Source organism: Manis javanica, chromosome 9 (genome assembly GCF_040802235.1).
Source record: "Manis javanica isolate MJ-LG chromosome 9, MJ_LKY, whole genome shotgun sequence".
Classification (NCBI taxonomy): domain Eukaryota; kingdom Metazoa; phylum Chordata; class Mammalia; order Pholidota; family Manidae; genus Manis; species Manis javanica.
The window spans coordinates 109,782,677-109,798,767 of NC_133164.1; the positions used below are offsets into that span (position 1 = coordinate 109,782,677).

The 16,091-nt window shown below is 45.9% G+C and overlaps 1 protein-coding gene across 2 annotated transcripts in view; it reads left to right on the forward strand.

Annotated features, from left to right (window-relative positions):
• Nucleotides 1–16,091, forward strand: part of ONECUT2 (one cut homeobox 2) — a 95,201-nt gene that overhangs the window by 53,366 nt on the left and 25,744 nt on the right. The gene's annotated exons all lie outside the window — the stretch shown is intronic.

Below are 16,091 nucleotides of genomic sequence, written 5' to 3' on the forward strand. Positions count from 1 at the left end.
TACTGAAAATTAGATGGCTTTGAGCAAGACTCTGGGCTCTGGGCTTCATTTTCTCCAAGAAGATTAAGGTTAGGACAGGTTGTATCTAAAGTCCTTTCAATCTTTTGTCAAAAATGTTTGAAGATGTTTATATTTTAGTGTAATTCATATCTTGGCTTATTATTTTTCATAAGGTAATGGGCTAGAGAGTTCTTTCATTCATTTTAAACCTAAATATCCCCAAGCTTCAGAGAAGTTCCATTAGGTAAACCTTTGGTCTAAGTGAAAGACCCACCTAGAGCAGCCCATGGAATGCTAAGTGCCTTTATCTAGACCAGTGGTTTTCAATTCTGGATATACATTAAAATCGCCCAGAGAGCTTTTAAAATCTTCTGATACTTAGGTCTATCCCAGACCAATCAGATTTGGCAGGGGTGGACATCAGACATTTATGAATCAGTTAGTGTTTGCTGTATCACAAGCCACTCTCAAACACAGTGACTTAAAAGAAACAACCAGGTTAAAATAGCTCACAATTCTGTTTGTTGTCAGTTTGGCCTGGTCTCAACCAGGTGGTTCTTCTGGTCCTGGCTGGGCGCACGCATGCGTCTGCAGTCAGCACCCCAGGTAGCTGGAGACCAGCCAGTCTAGGGCAGCCTTATTTGGACAACCCTGGAGGCCTAGGCATGGAACTGGTTTAATCGCTTCTGCTGTATCCCACTGACAAAAAAAACCCCACAGGTCCAGCCCATCTTCACAAGATGAGGAGTGCAGAGACTCCCCCGCTAGGTGGGAAGAGCTGCACAATCACATTGCCAAAGGGCTGGGAGCGGGGAGGAAGAGTGCAGCCATTTTTTGCACTCTACCACAATCTATATTTTTTAAAGCTCTCCCAGAGATTCCAATGTCCAGCCAAATTTATAAAAACGCTACTGCAAAGCCGATGGTCACTCCATTTTTTCCTATAACCCCAACTCTTACCAACTCTTTTAAACACCTTCATTGTTTAGCTTGGACTCATTCTATGAAACAACAATTTACAACTTCTAAGCTTGCAAAGTATGTATCACTTATAGGCTGACTTGATACAGTTGAAAAAACATCTCCCACCAAAGCAGAATGATTTAGACACTTGTTTTGTTGAAAGATGAAGTCCCAGCCTCAACACGTGGCTACTCACTAAGCATTTCATGTGCAGGGCTGGTGGGAAGCTCTGGGAAGATGAGAGCCACGTAAGGAGCTCTTCCTGTTAGAAGACTCTAGAGGAACACTGGGCTACCTCGGGCACATGCAGGGAACAGCATCGGGCCCAGCACTACCTTGGCACCAGTCATGGGATCCTGAATGCCAAACAGCAAGGCCTTTGGTTTTAAGACAGAATCCCTCATATCTGCCACTGGCATCATTCTTCTCAAATGTCATGCCTTTATTCATTCAGGCCTCTGGACAGAAGGGAACAGCATAGAGAACAGTTGCGTAAACATGCTAGTGCCGGGTCTAAACTAGAGGATCACAAAACCCCATCCACGTCTGCTATCTCTGGCCTCTAATGATCCATCACTGTTACTCAAAAGTGAAACAGTGGCTAAAGCTGGCAATTTCAAGGCTAAGCAATCTCCAGTTTCAGCCCCACCTGGACAGCAGAAACAGAAATTTCATTCTAGGTGGACCCTTTGAATGAGGCCCATTGGAGGAAAATACTTCCCCACTGGGATGCTTGTGGGCTTGAGGCCATTTGTCTAGCCTTTGGCTAGAACCATTCAATGGCATGGAGTAAGTATCCTTTAGTCAAAGTGCCAGAAATTATTAACCACGACCCTCAAAGATCTCCTCTCTTACTTGTATCAGTTCCTTGGACTCTTCCCTCCTTAAATATGGCTCTTTTTAACAGGGGGAATCCCTTGAAAAAGGAAAATGAAAAGCAGGAATAAATCCCTGCAGACCCATCAAACATGAGGAAAGCATGGTCATTCACAGCTGTTCACTGAGCATTATTATTTCTGGCAGTAACGGTAATGGCAGCAGCCCCCACCGGAGGTACTCCCTGCACTGTCACCCCCACAAACCCCCTCCTTGGGCTCCACAGGCACTGTGCAGGGAGCTGCTCACAAATGAGAAACAGACACAACAAGGTAAGGACAGTGTGGTGGAAGTGGCGCTCAGACTCAGATGCTGGAGTTCACCCCCCTGCACCTGGTGGCTCGTGTGGCACCCTGGCGACACTGAGATCAGTATGGCCCACTCCCTCTGGTTGGAGTGACGAGACATATGCAGTAAAACCACTCCTGCTGTGGAGTCTTCTCTGTCAGATCCAAATAAATGGCACAGATAATCAAAAGTTCAGAAGAAAATGGGGAATCATACCAAACCAAGCTGGTCAGAAAAGGCATGTCTCATCTCAGTCAGATAGCTAAGTGCTCTGTTCTATTAGGAAGCCCAGCTGAGCACACCTCAATGCATGACCGAGCGATCTAGGTTCGTGGAAGTCGATGATATTCTCTTCCCCACATGGGGCTGAACTCAAATGAACAGGATGTTCTTCAGAGTATTAATATGTGGATGTCTGAAGCATGCTTCCTTTTATACTTTTATCTCTAATTTGGGTGCAAAACCATGTTTTTGAGTTGGAAGATTTGAATTCATGTCCTAGGTCCACCTTTTACTAATATATGCAAGTCACTTATATTCTCTGAATTTCACTTTTCCCATAAATTGGAAATAGGAATATAAACATGTGTTACTGCCCTGACTAGTTCACAAAGTCCTTGTATCAAGCAGAGTGATACAGATGGACATACTAAAGATAGCTAGCATGTTATAAAAACAAAAGAAAAGAAGCCTGAGGCCCAGAGAGGTTAGGCAGCTTGCTCTAGGTAATGGAGCCCGGGACTGAGCTCAGGACCTACAGCATCAAAGCCCGCCTGAAAGTGCTATTAAACCCGGATTCCCCAAGTGATAGGAGAGAGCTGTGACATGGCACTTGTGCAAAGCGTGCCTGTGGGTACCAAGGCATAAGGCATTACTTAACACCTAGCCTTAGACGGGAGAAGTGTAACTAGCAGAAGAATAAACATGCTTGTTAGTCCCTGAAAGGACAAGTCACAAAAACTGTCAAAAACAGTTTGTGTCATGCCCATTTAGTTTCTTTCTAATAGCTGATGGTAGCCACCCAAATGGAGATGGGCAAAAGTTACCTACTTTCCTACAACACCCCTCCAGATTTTAAATAAAGTGCCAAATCCAAGACTAAATGCTGCCACAGACATTTATTGAACAGATTCTATTTAGCAAATCTGCACACCACTGTGGTGTGCACACCTGCTGCGTAAGCCCAACGGAAAGTCTGGGTTCTCTGTCCCGTTGGGGGCTCTGACCACCACAGAGGCCGGCTTTGGTTAGCCCTTAGACAGCATCAGCAATGGCAGCCTCCCACAGAGCAGGACCTGCTGCGCGCTCCCCAGAAGCTCAGCCTGAAGGCTTGCTGGTTCTTACACCTATGCACACAAGGCGGGACGAGACCGAGAGCTGGGAGAGGGATGGGAGTCCTTCACCCTGCCTATCTTACATACCTTCAGTCTTACCGGCACCAATGTCCCTTGTCACATTTCTCATGGTAATTGATTGATAGACTATTATTTTCACTTTGAAAACGCCACTTCTGGCATTCAGTATGCCAATTAGCAGAGCCTGGTTTGACCGAGATGTGGAGGGCGGAAGCACCAGGGCAAGTGGTGGCTGCCCTGGAGGGAGAACAGAAAGGATGCTCACAACCCCTCGGGTCACACCCTTCATTCATGCCACTTGATTAGGATACTCCTGGTTAAATCCCCAGATTGAAGCTTGAACTGACACACGTTACACCAACTACCTGTGCTAAAGTCTGTTGAAATAACTGACAGTCATTACAACAAAATGTCATGTTTTACCCACATCCTGTCAGTAAAGATTGGAGAACACTTGTTAATTTCGATATAAGTAACAAAAATTTACATTTGCTTTGAAAACGCTTTTGTATTCATTCATTTATTCATCCCATTTTACCCTGTGACCTGTACTGCGGCCTCTATAGTTATTCCCGCTGAATAATCAAGTGCTGAGAGTTTAAATCTTTTTTACACTCGTCAAATAATACCAGCTTACCTGCATGAATGTTTACTATGTGCTAGACATCATGCTAAACACTTTACATAGTTTCTCTCATCAAGCTGATAAGGCAAGTACCCTAATTATCTCCACATTACAGACCAAGGAACTGGTGTTTGAAGAAATCCAGCAACTTGCTGTAGGTCACACACCCGGGCAGCCTGACTCCAGGGCTCCTAGCTCTTATTTATGCAGCGTTTCCTTCAGTTAATGGCAGACCTCAAACTCGTACTCACAGCCACACCCCATCCCCCACCCCAGCTCCTGTGCTCTTTTCAACAGGAGATCCCGATTGCTAAGTGGCAGAGATGGAGAGACGTGAAGGTCAGCAGTTCCAATGCCCTTCCAACGTCACACAGTGTTCACATTGTGCTCACTTCATTTCACCCCAGGGGATCTCCATCCAGGGCTTGTGCATGCAACTCCGTGCAGCCGACAGCCAATAACTGGGGACTTCCCAAACCACAGAGAAGCATGTGTAGGTGAAGTAAGACTTCACGGTTGCCTGTGTGTGCTCGAACCCACAAAAGTGAATTTTTAAAGGATCGTTAAGAGCAGCAAAACTGAAACCACAAAGAAAGAACCTGGGATTGGTATGAACCAGTGGCTGCAAATACACCTCCTACCAGAATTATTTTGCAATAACCTAATCTGAGCTTTAAATGGGCCTTAATATCATCATGGTTACTGTCGCCATGGCCTCCACCTTCACCACCCTGGCTGGATCTCCAGGAGACCAATAATAAATAGTCCTCCTGTCTTCTCCTCCGATGCTCAGAACTCAATGAGAAACAAGACAGAAAAATTAAACAGAGTTGAGTCTTTTTTTTTAATGACTGTTTCATTGGTAGAGCTAAATTGGAGAACATGGACTGGATCTCTGACCAAAGGGGTTTCCTAATATAATCCTCCTGAAGTGAACTTAACCCCAAAACTGCCGGCCAGCTCTTCCCTCTGTTCAGTCCCACTTTCCGCACCCCCTCCTGGGGACTGTTCCCGAATGCACCTGAAAATAAACCTCCTGTGTGCGGATAGCCAAGTCTCAGGGTCGGCCTCCCAGCAAACCTAGCCTAGGATACCTACTTACTTGCCCTCCTCCCCTCCACTGTCCTCTCCCCTAAAAACCAGATGCTAACTTGGGGAGGAGGAAGGAAAGGGGAGGATAACTAAAAGACTCAGCTATTTCCTAAGACAGATTGTTTAAACAGCAAGAAAATGAGCTATTATGAAATATTAAAACTAAGTTCCTACCCTGTTCCCCAAAACAGCTGCAGAGGACTCTTGAAGATCAAAAATATAAGCTTAAGAGGTTCTGTTCTCTTTATATATCTAAGATGTTAACTGTGACCCGGCTATACAAGAAGGGGAATCAAACTGGGCCAAGACTGAGTTTCAAGGCAGAACTGTGGGACAGGGCTTCCCCCAAGGGAAGAGCACCGCCACCCTCGGTCTCTGTGTGTATGTTGGGGACGGAGACAGGGGGGAAACATGACGTACAGGATGTAGGCACAAAGTCAGGAAACAGTTGCTACTCTTGAGCACGTCTTCCAAAACTGTTACCTTTCCAACCATTTTTTTAAGGTAATACATCAAGATGGTGGTTAAGACTATAATGGATAGATGTTAAAAGACACTGTGTGAAAGCAAATAATGAAACCACAGCCAAGATCATCCAAGGAGGTGTCCCTTTTAAGCAGGCTCACACCCCCAAATATAATGGCTTGGGCCACCCAATCCTGGTGCCCACCCCACTCTCCTGTTGGGATCATCTGGGAGCAAGGCTTTGAGGTGGGAATGAGTATTCTCTTCCCACCTCAGAACAAATTAGGGCAAACTTCGCTTAAAACAACATATAGTTATCCCCTCACTGTTCTGGAGGCCAGAGTCCAAAGGTACTGGCGGGGCCACATTCACTCTGAAGGCACTAGGAAAGGGTCTGTTCCAGGCCTCTCTTAGATTCTGGGAGTTTGCTGACAGTTCTTTACATTCCTTGGTTTGTAGACACCTGGCTCCAATCTCTGCCTTCCCATGTTCACAGAGTATTGACTTCAGTGTTGGGGTCCAAAATGTCCCTTTTTATAAAGACGCCAGTCATACTGCATCAGGCACCCATCCTAGTTAACTAATTCTACCTCTATGACCCTATTTCCTAGTAAGGTACATTCTGAGGTGCTGGGGTTCAGGACTTAGCCACAGGCACCTTTGGAGGACACGATTCAACCCCCGTCAGTATGAGAAGGTTCCCAGGTCTGATCCTTGGTCAAAACCTCTTGGTTCTGTGGTTAATGAACTTGTCATTGATACTTTTTTCTGCCTTATTTTAGATATTCTTGTGATTTGCTCTTAACATTTTGTGGAAAGAGAAGAGGAGAAACAGGAGGCAGAGAAGGAAGAAGGATAAAGAGGAGGGAGTAAAGAAGAGTGTGCGTCACTCATTGTAATAGGGTAGGGCCTAGAATTGGTGAGGGCTTGGGTTCTGCAGCCTCTTTTGCCAGCAGTGTACTAAGGGTAGCTGCATCCCCCAATCTGTCTTCAACATTACTGCAATTACAAAACTCAAGATCACCCATAGATTAAATTTTATGATGTGATATATTTGTAAGACTTTAATTTCACGAGCACTAAGATCCTTTCGCAGTGGATTGTAGGCAAAGAAAGGCTGGGCAGGTACCTGCTGAAAGGTCTCTTCTACCCAAAACCAGCCTATTCTACAATTACAGACATTCCTAAGAAAAGTTGCCCAAGGGGAAATACCAACATTCTCTAAGATCTGCTATCAGAAGGTCAAATCCAGAACCATGGGCAGCTTCCAAACTCATCCTCTGCCCACAATTACTCATGACTGGCCACCACCCCTCAGCTGCCTCTCTCCTGGCTGGACCCCAGCTTGCTCAGCACTCTACACTGGGTCTAGCAGAGGGGAAAGAAGGTCAATGGTGTGGGTCACATGGTGCTTCTGCTGGGCAGGGTCGGTGTGACCCATCTCCACCCACAGGGCAGAGAAGACAAGCAGCCCCAGGGCCTTGCCCTCAATGGGTTGAGGAAGGAGAGCTCATGGTCCACTCTAACAAGGAAGTACCTGGTCTCCCCTCAGAGAAGGAACTGCACCTGCCAGACCAAATCCAGCCATGCAGTACTCACGATGTAGCCATGCTTGGCCATTTCAGTCTGGGACAGCTTCTGCATAACACCCTAAGTCTAAGCAGCAAAGAATAACTGTCCCTCCTGCATGCACAGTGGAAAATCTACTCATGCAAAAAAAAGGACAGCCACCTTTATGGCATATAATAGGAAAAATGCCAAAACAAGCCAACTGGTTTGATGTTGGTGACTGAAAGCCCACCATACACAAGGTTAAATATCCTTTGGACCTTCTTTGGGTGTTCATTTTTGTTTATTAGTTTTCCCCCTAAGGCCCATCTCTTGGTTATATATTTTCACTCATTCCCTTTGATCCTTGCTCTCTATTCCAGTGATTCTCAGCCAGGAAGGATTTTCCCCTCAAGAAGCATTTGGCAATGTCTACAGGTATTGTGGAGTCTTACAGCTGAGGGTAAGGTGCTACTAGAATCCAGTGGGTAGAGGTCAAGAATGCCACTAAATATCCTAAAAGACACAAGACAGCCCTGCAACAGCAATAAATCTCCCAGTCCCAATTATCAGGAAAATGAGACACTCTGCTCTGTCCCCATTCCCTTCCCTCAAAGCAATGTTATCATTTTCTTCGTGCATGTTCATATAAAGTGTGTATTGTTGGGTGCATGTACTTTTAATTTACCTAAATATTCTTAGAGATCTCTTTCTGTTTCTTACAGTTTTTGCTCATCACCCAATTTTTCAGGTCCACTTACATTGCTGTGAATACTCTAACCCATGGCTTCTAAGTGCTACGTAGTAACCACAGAGCACATTCCCAACTTTTACACACCCACCACCTCCACAGATGGATCCCAGATTGCCTCCCGCTCCCTGCCACCATAAACGCTGCTGCAGTGAATGTTCTTATGTATGACCCCCTATTGCCTGGGAAAGAATGTCTGTGGGGTAAATACTGGGAGCGGAATTGCTAGGAATCAGGTAGGTGTAGGATTAATTTGAGGGAGTATACAATGTGAGTACATAAAGTGAGAACACACTGCTCTCCAGGAAGGTTACCCCAGTTTACACTCACACCAGCAACACAAGTCTTCCTGGGGCCCTCATTCACAAGGTACGCTCTTTGAAAATATGCTAAGATTGCCATATTGAATCACCATCACATTGAACTCATTTCTACAGACCATCTTCCTCACAGGAGGTAACTTAACTGACCCGGGTGCTTTGGATGGAAAGGCTTCAAGCAGAGGAAGCAAGTAGAAAAAGGAGATGGGAAGACCCAAAGCTAGACTTCTACCCCAAATGTAGACTTGCTCATACATTTGCTACTGTCCACTTTGGTGGGTTGTCTGGCATCTTCTTTTATTTAACTTTTTTTCATATTTTAAGATAATGTCAAGTTTAAGGGTGTTTTCTTTTTCCACAAACAACTTCAAGCATAAATCAAGATGAACAACCTAGTGAGGCAGAAACACATCAGAGTCCAACTCTCTTGCAAGGTGTTGGTGCCCCTCTGTGATATGACCCATGCTTCTTTAGTCATTCAGCTTGTCAATAGGACATGAGGATCAGTGAAGTGATGTAGCCACAAATAACAGGTGCTTATCAATGATACATTAGCAAAGAATGTTTAAAAGCCAATTTTAAAGAAGATTCAGCAACAATGCACACTGAAGCTGGTCTTCTCCAATATCCCAAAGCTAAAGCCCTTCAGAGGGGTGGACATTGAGCCCTGTCAGGCATGTGGGACTAAGCAACCTTGAAAGCCATCCAGGGATGTCAGAGGGGCTGGCCAGACAGCACAGAGGCCCTGGGAGGGGATTATGCTCCTGATGACAGTGCTGTTGGGGCCAAATGTTCTCAGACATGGGGAGGAATGAAATGGCCTTTAGAATAAACAGTCCCTCTGTGATTCTGGGGGGAAAATCTGTTCCCAGCCTGGTGCAAATTACCTTTGAAACCAAAATCAGTCAAAGGGAGAAATAAAGTGGGAGAAACCCATTTATTACTTACAAGCAGTCATCCACTTCTGATGACCTGTGTCTCTCATGACCTGGCTGCAAAAAGGGGCCCCACCCAACCACCTCTCCAGTCCAGATATGCCCTGCTCCCCCACGTAATCACCTATTGAAATGGAGATGGACTACTTCTCTCCACCCCTTGGAAACACCTATTGATTTGGAGATGCACTAAGGCCAGGCGAGAGATTCTGGAAATACTGCAATTTTACCCACACCCTCCAAGTAAGATAATGGATTTTGCAAAAACTCCATTACTTTCTAGCAAGTTTTTCCCTCAAAACTGGTAGCCACTAGTTTATCACTTTCATCCACTCCTGCATGTCTTTAAGCAGCTAAGCTGAGCCCTGGGGATGCCAGTGGGTACCCCCCAGGAGTCCGGCTCAGAGGCAGAGCACCTGTGCTCTGCCAGGTACTGGGCTCCACGTTCAACTGGCAAAAACATACATAAAGCACCACAACCAGCCTAGCACATGCCATGAGCTATGTAAGTGATCATTATTGTTATTTATCATCATCATTAGATCATGAGAATCAAGTAGTATATAAGACAAAGTCCTTGCTTTTAGGGAGCTGTTAGACAAGTAGTGTGACACACAAGAAATGATTAAGCTATTAATCATGTAGACTAATCATTGAAAGTTATAATAAGTACAATGGAAGCAACAGGGCAAGAAGAAACGGCACAGGAATAAGGATGATGCAGGGAACTGAAACTGGGATTAGGAGGCAGAGAAGAGCCTTTGAGGAGAGGCTAAGGCTTTGTGGTGGATTTGAACTGTGTCTTCTAAAGTCTTTATTTCCAGAATTTCCTTCCCTGCTTAGTTCTGAGTTAGCCTAAGATAGAAGCCTTCCTTTCTCTCTCTCTCTCTCTCTCTCTCTTTCTTTCTAATGCCAGGAAGGTGCACTGTGACCCCAAATGTGGGGTCCCTGACCTGCTGACTCCCCTTGTGGTGTGGGGCAGCAGCCTACTCTGCAGCTCTTGCTCCAGATCTTCCTTCAGCTGCTCCAAATCCTGGGCTTAAGACTAAGCTCCACGGTGAAGGGTGCCAGTTTTTCCTACACCACAGGTCTCATGGAAACTCATAGAGACAGAGACAGAATCCAGCTCCCTCCACGGGTTCCAGTTCATTCTCACTCCCCGCACTCCACATTATATTTGATTGTTTTTGATGTCATAGATTATCTAAGAAACCATTCTCTAAACCAGGGTCATGGAGCTTTACAACTGTTTTCTTCTAAGAGCTTTATAGTATTAGCTCTTACATGCAGGTCTTTTTCCCTTTTTTGTATATGAAGCAAGATAGGGGTCTAGCTTCATTCTTTTATTATTTCCAAGCCCCATTTGTTGAAAAGACTATTCTTTTCACATGAATTATCTTGGCAGCTACATTCTCTTACATTCCTTCCATCAATATTTGAAGATTACAGTTTCTACACATCCTCACCAACATTTGTAAATTTCTGTCTTTTTGATTATAGCCATCCTAGTGGGTGGGAAGTCACATCTCATTCTGGTTTTGATTTGTATTTCCTTGATAACTAAAATGCTGAGCATCTTGTCATGTGGACATTGATTTTTTTTTCAATAAACTATTTTTCAGAACAGTTTTCAATTCCATAAAAATAGCAGATAGTCCTGAGAGTTCCCACATACCCCCAAACCAGCTTCCACTACTAACACCTTACATTGGTATGGTACATTTGCTGAAATGCATGGATCAATAATGGCACATTATTAAAGCCCATACTTTATTCATATTTCCTTATTTTTTACCCAATGTCCTTTACCTGCTTTAGGACCCCATATTCCATGTAGGCATCATGTCTCCTGAGGCCCCTCTAGGCTGAAAGAGTTTCCCAGACTTATTTTTGATTGACAATCTTTAGGAGTGGTGGTCAGGTGTTTTGTAAACTGTCCTTCTACTAGGACATGTCTGATGTTTTTTCTACGATTAGACTGGGATTCTGGCTTTGGGAGAGGAAGACGACAGAAACAAAGCGCCCTTCTCATCACATCCCATCAGGGGTTTATACCATCCGTGTGATTCACCTTGTTGATGCTGACCTTGATCACCTGGCTGAGGTAGTGTTTGTCAGTTTGCCCCACTGCGAAGTTCCTTTCTTCTCCTTTCCATGCCATTCTCTTTGTAAGGGAGTCACTCTACAGAGCCCGCACTGAAGGAGGGGGGTGTCTTTCTTCCTACCCACTCCCTGCTCCGAGCTTCCCACCTTTTCAGAATCTCCAGCTCAGCACCAATTCAGACTGAGGGCCACAAACCCACCTGCAGGACGCAGAGCTGCAACCTGCTTGCCTTCTACCCTTCAGGCCTTTCCATGCTTGGACATGGGAGGGCAGGCTTATCTTTGTGAAAAGTTACCTGTCTCCATTCATCTCCCTTTACAAACAGAGACTAGAGTCCCCAAGTTCCCAGAACAGTTCCATTCTGGGCAGTTTGGTACAGGAGTCCCTAAACATGCTCCAGTCCTAAACACAGAACACAAAAAAACCCACTCATCAGCTCAATCACAGACATAGTGTGTGTGATCTCAGCAAACTTCTGAAACAGATGGAATGTATCCTTGATGCCCTTTTTCTCATTTTTTCAGGCTTTTCCAGAGGCCCTCTGCCCTCATGCTGAGAGCCGCATCCTGGGCTACTCGCCCTTCATCTCCCCACCCAGCCAGGATACTCACAAGCTATCGGTAGCTGGGTTTGCAAAACGGTATCCAGGACAGGAAGAGCGGGATGGAGACACCAAACCTTCTCCAGGGGAAGGAAAGAGGCCAGGGAGGGTGCGTGGGCAAAAGCAATGATTTTTTAATCCATTTACCCGTCATTTCCTGAGAATTTTGAAAGTTACCTACCTCTATGCTCTCACCCTATGAAAATTCAGTCATCATCTAACAATGAGAAATTGATTCTGCCTCCAGGTGTTTCTATTCTAGGGGATCCAGGGGCGGCTTTAGATTTGCACTTCTGTCAGTCCCTCTCCAAGTCTGATTAAGGTAACCCGTGCTTCCCAATTACCCCATCACTTTTCACAACCACCTTCAGCTCCTCACATTCCTAGTCAAACGCCATTTTGGAAATGCTAGTCACTTCTCAGACACTTGGGAAACTTTCTGCTTGTTACTTGTGTGAAGTTTTAGAAAAAAGTTTATTTTCCCCTCTAGGCTTATTATTACTTAGCTGAAGTCATTGGAGATGGCATAAAATTTGCATTTTTATCATATCTCTTTCAAATGTTTTGGCACTGTAGTTGAATTTCAATGACCATGTTCAATGATTCACAACAGAGTATCAATACTGCCAACTCCCAGAGCTTTTCTGTTGGTCAAAGTCCAGACAGCCCAGCATCTACTATCCATTTATTCCCCAGACAAGTACATCATCTCCTTATTCCTTTCACAAATAATTATGAGCATTCTCATTTGAACCCAGCGGCGTACAAAAAGCACACAAAAGTGTAATAAACAATCCATTTTCCTTCAGAAACTCATAATCCAATTAGGAGTTACGGTGTCTGCATAATATGGTTAAATAAATTATAAAGTAATGTTTTAAATAATTTTAAACAAATACTCGAAGACGGGCTAATGTGGTTCTGCACTCAATTCCAGTGTGTGTGTGTGGGAGTCCCCCACACATCCCCACACAAGCAAGCAACTCTCAGACAGCAGTGGGATGTCCTACAGTTCAGCTCAATTCTGACACTGTCTACCCGGAGACGGCATCAGATTCCCCAGGGTAAGGGCTCAGTCCTACGGAACTGCCCCCACCCCACTTCAGACGCCAGTTACCACCTGCCCTTCTGGCCAACCGGCTACAGATTGAAGGTGCCCACAGTCTCCTCCTCAGTTTCAATTAACTTGCTAGAGTGGCTCACAGAAGTCAGAGAAACATTTCACTTACTGGACTCAGGAACAGGCAGGTGGAAGAGAAGCACAGAGAAGGGTATGGAGAAAGGGCTCGGAGGTTCAAGCTCTCCGCTCGTGCAAAACCTCCCCAAGTTCACCGACCCTGTAGCTGGCGGTGCAGGGGGTGGACCCACCTCTTGGGATTTTACAGAGGCTTCATCACGTAGGCATGATTGACTCATGCTCCAGCCCCGCTCTCCTCTCCCCGGAAGTCTGGGGGTGGGACTAAAAGTTCCAACCCTCCAACCACAGAATGTGTTCTCTGGGCAACTAACCCCTATCCTTAGGTGCATCCCCAAAGCCACCTTATTAACGTAATGTAAGAGACATCTCTAAGCTCACTTCACTTAAGAAATCCCAAGGGTTTTAGGTGCTCTGTGCTAGAAATGGGACAAAGTCCAAATACGTATTTCTTATTATAAATCACAACATCACAAGAAAATATCCAGAGCAATCAACTTGAGGGACAAAACTGTCACGCCAACAGTACAGCCACGGTTCAAAGGCTTTGGGACCTTTTGCAGGGCCCATTCCAGTGCCTGCGCAACAGCTCACGAGCAAACCACCTTCTCTGCCTCGACAGCAGAGCTTGGTTCTTGCAGTCGTTTTTCATCTCACAGGTTCCTATTTGCTCAGCCACCTTCTCCAGCAGATTTGACTAGGAATGACTTCAAAGTAAAATAAAAAACCCTATCTATTCTCAGAGGAGTTTTCTTTCTCAACCAATTCTGTGCTCTTCATCAGTCTCCTGCCTTCTCCATTTCCTTCCCCCGCCCAGCCCAGAGCACCGAACTCACTCTCGAGAGTCACTCTTGCCAACCTCTTCAGCTCCTCTCCTTCTGCTCGCTTCCATCCCACATACCCCGAAACACCCCCGCCTGGAATTCAAACGACTTTCTGCTGCCGCGGCTCCACGCTTGTCCTCAGGCTCAAGAAGGAGAGTTCAGAGCCGTGCCTTTGGTGTCCCCGCATGCTCGGGGTTCCCATCGGGGCCCCTCGCCGCGGCACGGGACGCCTTCTGAGCTCCACCTCCTGCTCTATGGCCCAGGTTTGACAAACCGTGTTTTCTCTTCTCAAGCCTCCTCTGCTTCCCTCCCTACCCTTCCTCTCTGTTTCACCCACATACTGTGAGGACCCTCTCGACCAGTGGCCGCCCTCCACACTGCACAGGATTTGCTTCCATTCTCACGCTCTACTTACTCATCTCACGAAACAACAACTGTCCCATCTAAGCCTAAACCATCCTCTAGGCGCTGGACACCACTCCTCCCACCTCTGCGTCCTGCCTCCATTAGCGTCTTCTGCCTTGTCTTACACAGGTCTGCCTCTGCTCTCCTTTCTTAAAAAATAAACAAAAGACTTAAAAACCTGACTAGCTCTCCTGTATCTCCCTCCAGCTGTCACTCTCTTTCTCTCCTGTACATATCAAGGCATTTGAAACAATAGCTCACCCCTGACCCCCCAGTCACCACTGCCCCAGGACTCATTCACTCCTAACCTATGGCATCTGACCTCCACCAGGGTCACCCTCCTGAAAAGCTGCCCTGCCAGGAAATCTAAAGACCTCCTCCTACTTGGAAACCCAGGGGACCCTTTCAATCCTCATCTCACTGTTCTTTTATGCAGCACTTGACTCTGTCGACCACTTTCACCTTTTTTAAACACCCTTCTCCTTTGGTCGCTGGGCTTCGCTATGACAGACCATTCCTGCTCAGTCTCTTCTGGGTGCCAGTAAAAGCCCCCAGTCTTCTGACTCCTCCGAAGAGCCTTCCTGGCTGATCTCACCCATATGCTGACAACTGCCAAAACTTCATTTACAGCCCACATCTTTCTCCTGGGCTTTACATAAATATCTCTGATAGCCTGTTAGATATTTCATAGCTATCTGAAACTCAGAAACCCTCCTTAAAACCTAACTCATCATTTCCCTCCCAAAGCAGCCCTACTTGTGTTCTTCATTATAGGGAACGGCACCATGCCACTCACTCAGATGATTTCGTCTCTTCTTTACTTAAATGACTTCAGTGGTTCTCCAATGTTTTAGGATACAGTCCAAAGTGTTTAGCATGTCTTTCAAGGTTTTTCCTGAAAAATCTGTCTTAAGTCTGTCCACTTGTCCAACCTCATCTCTTAGCACATCCAGCCTCCCACCCCAGAGCCCAGTCTCAGAGTCATTCACAGGTATCTAAAGACTCCATCCACTTTTTTTGCCCACAGCCCTTTACACATGTTCTCCCCTCTTTTTGGAATACCTTTCTTTGGCTGTTGAATTCCTACTTAACTTTCAAAACACATGTCTGGATTAGGAGTCTGTGCTTCCATGTTGCCCCGTGTTCCTACCAGCCTGAGACCAACCCCACAAGTCACCATCCTTCTCGTTGCTCTGTATAAGCTTCTTGGAAGCAAGGGCTGAATCTTATTCATTGCTGTATCACCAGCATCTTATCTTGCAGATGGTGGAGCATGACATTTAGAGGCAAGTGGGAGAGGGTGAGAGTGAGGCCCATGGGGACATGAGCCTAGAGCCAACCAACGAAGCAAGAGAAGTGAGGTCAGGAACTAGCCAAGTGTTAGCACATTCGCTGGGGAAGCAGAGAGCAGGCGTGCTAGTGCACTTTTGGGAAGCAGGGCTCTGTGCCAGGAAGGGCTAGCCTCCGGTGGAGAATGGACCATTCCTTGATTGGGGTGGGTCCCAGTGCTGGCTAGAATGGAAGGGCATGGATGTCACTTCCCATGGGGAGGCTGAGAGGTACTCGGACACTGTGGCTTCTGAGTAACCGTGTTGCTGAGAACATTCAGGGGCTACAAACCAAATGAAAAAGACAGATTAGGGCAGATTTACTTGGGCCTGGGAGCATGAACCCTGGGCAGACTAGAGAGCCCTTAACTTGTCTCCCATTCCCAAGGAAATGTGTAAGTTTCTCCATCAAGTTT